This window comes from Pseudophryne corroboree, chromosome 1, assembly GCF_028390025.1.
Source record: "Pseudophryne corroboree isolate aPseCor3 chromosome 1, aPseCor3.hap2, whole genome shotgun sequence".
Taxonomy (NCBI): domain Eukaryota; kingdom Metazoa; phylum Chordata; class Amphibia; order Anura; family Myobatrachidae; genus Pseudophryne; species Pseudophryne corroboree.
Window position 1 is genome coordinate 798,573,488 of NC_086444.1, and position 4,540 is coordinate 798,578,027.

At 41.2% G+C, this 4,540-nt stretch overlaps 2 pseudogenes; one reads left to right on the forward strand and one right to left on the reverse strand.

Annotated features, from left to right (window-relative positions):
• Nucleotides 1-1,199: 1,199 nt before the first annotated feature.
• On the reverse strand, nucleotides 1,200-1,318 carry LOC134934616 (5S ribosomal RNA; annotated as a pseudogene).
• Nucleotides 1,319-3,637: 2,319 nt separating this feature from the next.
• Nucleotides 3,638-3,756, forward strand: LOC134934619 (5S ribosomal RNA; annotated as a pseudogene).
• The last annotated feature ends 784 nt before the right edge of the window (nucleotides 3,757-4,540 follow it).

Below are 4,540 nucleotides of genomic sequence, written 5' to 3' on the forward strand. Positions count from 1 at the left end.
GCCTATACAATTGAGCACGATATAGGAGATGGAATGCACCTGTCTCAAGTGCAGTGGAGAATGATTTCAACGTTGTGCAAGGTTCTGATGCCCTTTGAACTTGCCACACGTGAAGTCAGTTCAGACACTGCCAGCCTGAGTCAGGTCATTCCCCTCATCAGGCTTTTGCAGAAGAAGCTGGAGGCATTGAAGAAGGAGCTAAAAGGGAGCGATTCCGCTAGGCATGTGGGACTTGTGGATGCAGCCCTTAATTCGCTTAACAAGGATTCACGGGTGGTCAATCTGTTGAAATCAGAGCACTACATTTTGGCCACCGTGCTCGATCCTAGATTTAAAGCCTACCTTGGATCTCTCTTTCCGGCAGACACAGGTCTGCTGGGGTTGAAAGACCTGCTGGTGACAAAATTGTCAAGTCAAGCGGAACGCGACCTGTCAACATCTCCTCCTTCACATTCTCCCGCAACTGGGGGTGCGAGGAAAAGGCTCAGAATTCCGAGCCCACCCGCTGGCGGTGATGCAGGGCATAGACAAAGGGCGATCGGGCACTGGTAAAGTAATACTGTTTTAATAATGTAGAACCAACATTTGGACAATAAAGCACTCCAAAATAGGAAAAAAGAAGAGAAGACTATGTCTTTTACTTCGATGAATAACGTTGTCCTGCTTGGTGGTGCGCCCAGAGCCAGAGAGTACATGTACTAGAAGGAAGGGAGAGAAAGAAGGCTCTTGTGTGGGCGCACTCTTGAAAGGAAAGGAAAATGCCTATGACATATAGAGAGAAATACTTAAAACATAACTTTTAATGTTTGTAATAAAAATACCCCTATAAATGATCCATATCAAAGAAAAAATGTGATGATTAGAATTAATAAAATGTTCTGGTCTGTTTAATCACACTTGGTAATTGGAATGGTTGTAGACATTGATTGGTCTTACCTCCAATTCCCCTGACCAGCACAGAATATCTGTGTTAATAGAACCAGGGAGTGATCATAAGAGTTATTAAATAAGTAAGACCCACTTGGGCTACTTGATTCAAAATTGGTTAGTCTCCTGCATTCAAATGAGCTGGACTTTCTGACGTAAGCCACAAAAATTAGTATTAAGCCTCAAAAAGAGAAAGAAAAAAGGGGGGAGAGAAGAATTAGTGGTGATGCTGCTGTTGGTGTTGCAAACACATGTGGAGGGAAATGGTCCCAACTCTACAACACCGGGTATTCGCAGGAAGTCTCCTCTCCTGGTACTGACCCGGCCCAACGCTGTTTGGCTTCCAAGATCAGACGAGATCGGGCATTGGCAGCGTGGTATGATAGTAGAGAATTTTTGGATTGCACCAATGAGAGTGCACCTATGTAAGAAACAGAAGAAAGAGGAAAAAGGGAGACAGAAAGAAAGAACGAGAAAAGAAGAAATGAAAAATAGTATGGAGAAGAAAAGGAATGAATCAGTGTAGCATAATTGATGGATCTGCTTTCTGCGTTAGACACAGCTCAACAATTCCCACTTGAGTGGTATCGTGTTCCGTGAATCGCAGATGAGAGTCCATGAAGCAATAGTGAAGTATGGGAAGGAGATATGAAAGATATGCTAGGTTGAACTGTCAAAAAAATTAATTAATTAATTAAGCATTGATTTTGAAAAACACATTATTATTTAACGTGCATATTTGGAATAAAGTGTAAAGGTTCAAAGAGTATGCTGAGGCTTACGATGAAATAAGATAATTATCAGACAAAATACTGGCCTCTGCTTGAAAAAAGTATTTCTTTGTAATGTGAATACTTTAACAGATATTGATTTTGGAAGAATAAGAGAAGAAAAAAAAAAAAAAAAGGGGATGAAAAAGACAATTTGGGCTATATTTATTAGACAGTGGTGCTGTAGCAAAGAGCTATGTGTGTGCTGCATATGTCCAAATGGCATGGAATAACATACAACAGATAAATATAAAGTGCATCAAGAGTTTGTGGTCTGTGCAGAATATACACAGAACGGCAGTGGAACTCTGATAGGAATACACAGGTCTAGACATTTGCTGTATAATCAAGCATATTAATAAATGCACTTAATGTGTTGTTGTCTGTGCGCACTATATACAAAGCAGAGCACCAATAGGTCCAATCGGATATGATGGAAGCTTAATGCCCATCAAAAGGTTGCCGTCTGTGCTAAGTATGCATGGGACAGCAGCAGGCTTGTAGTCAATGGTACTATCAGTCAAAAAATATCTGCGTATGCTACATGACTGTTAACATGCTGTCTAATACAACATAAGTAGTGAATACGAAAAAGTATTTTGCTGTCTGTGCAGGATGTGCACAGAACAGCTGAGGCTTACGGTCACCAAAATTGGAGAAGGAAGGCAGGTTAGGGCAGTGTCATGTGCCCAGGCAGGAGCTGAGAAATCACTCCATGTGTGGTCCCCCTCTCGGAACGGAAAACGCGTTTCGCCCTGACGGGCTTGTTCACTTCCGGGTTTGAAGTGAACAAGCCCGTCAGGGCGAAACGCGTTTTCCGTTCCGAGAGGGGGACCACACATGGAGTGATTTCTCAGCTCCTGCCTGGGCACATGACACTGCCCTAACCTGCCTTCCTTCTCCAATTTTGGTGACCGTAAGCCTCAGCTGTTCTGTGCACATCCTGCACAGACAGCAAAATACTTTTTCGTATTCACTACTTATGTTGTATTAGACAGCATGTTAACAGTCATGTAGCATACGCAGATATTTTTTGACTGATAGTACCATTGACTACAAGCCTGCTGCTGTCCCATGCATACTTAGCACAGACGGCAACCTTTTGATGGGCATTAAGCTTCCATCATATCCGATTGGACCTATTGGTGCTCTGCTTTGTATATAGTGCGCACAGACAACAACACATTAAGTGCATTTATTAATATGCTTGATTATACAGCAAATGTCTAGACCTGTGTATTCCTATCAGAGTTCCACTGCCGTTCTGTGTATATTCTGCACAGACCACAAACTCTTGATGCACTTTATATTTATCTGTTGTATGTTATTCCATGCCATTTGGACATATGCAGCACACACATAGCTCTTTGCTACAGCACCACTGTCTAATAAATATAGCCCAAATTGTCTTTTTCATCCCCCTTTTTTTTTTTTTTTTTTTCTTCTCTTATTCTTCCAAAATCAATATCTGTTAAAGTATTCACATTACAAAGAAATACTTTTTTCAAGCAGAGGCCAGTATTTTGTCTGATAATTATCTTATTTCATCGTAAGCCTCAGCATACTCTTTGAACCTTTACACTTTATTCCAAATATGCACGTTAAATAATAATGTGTTTTTCAAAATCAATGCTTAATTAATTAATTAATTTTTTTGACAGTTCAACCTAGCATATCTTTCATATCTCCTTCCCATACTTCACTATTGCTTCATGGACTCTCATCTGCGATTCACGGAACACGATACCACTCAAGTGGGAATTGTTGAGCTGTGTCTAACGCAGAAAGCAGATCCATCAATTATGCTACACTGATTCATTCCTTTTCTTCTCCATACTATTTTTCATTTCTTCTTTTCTCGTTCTTTCTTTCTGTCTCCCTTTTTCCTCTTTCTTCTGTTTCTTACATAGGTGCACTCTCATTGGTGCAATCCAAAAATTCTCTACTATCATACCACGCTGCCAATGCCCGATCTCGTCTGATCTTGGAAGCCAAACAGCGTTGGGCCGGGTCAGTACCAGGAGAGGAGACTTCCTGCGAATACCCGGTGTTGTAGAGTTGGGACCATTTCCCTCCACATGTGTTTGCAACACCAACAGCAGCATCACCACTAATTCTTCTCTCCCCCCTTTTTTCTTTCTCTTTTTGAGGCTTAATACTAATTTTTGTGGCTTACGTCAGAAAGTCCAGCTCATTTGAATGCAGGAGACTAACCAATTTTGAATCAAGTAGCCCAAGTGGGTCTTACTTATTTAATAACTCTTATGATCACTCCCTGGTTCTATTAACACAGATATTCTGTGCTGGTCAGGGGAATTGGAGGTAAGACCAATCAATGTCTACAACCATTCCAATTACCAAGTGTGATTAAACAGACCAGAACATTTTATTAATTCTAATCATCACATTTTTTCTTTGATATGGATCATTTATAGGGGTATTTTTATTACAAACATTAAAAGTTATGTTTTAAGTATTTCTCTCTATATGTCATAGGCATTTTCCTTTCCTTTCAAGAGTGCGCCCACACAAGAGCCTTCTTTCTCTCCCTTCCTTCTAGGTGATGCAGGGCAGTCTGGAGCGACTGCTGATGCTGACATCTGGTCCGGACTGAAGGACCTGACAACGATTACGGACATGTCGTCTACTGTCACTGCATATGATTCTCTCAACATTGATAGAATGGTGGAGGATTATATGAGTGACCGCATCCAAGTAGGCACGTCACACAGTCCGTACTTATACTGGCAGGAAAAAGAGGCAATTTGGAGGCCCTTGCACAAACTGGCTTTATTCTACCTAAGTTGCCCTCCCACAAGTGTGTACTCCGAAAGAGTGTTTAG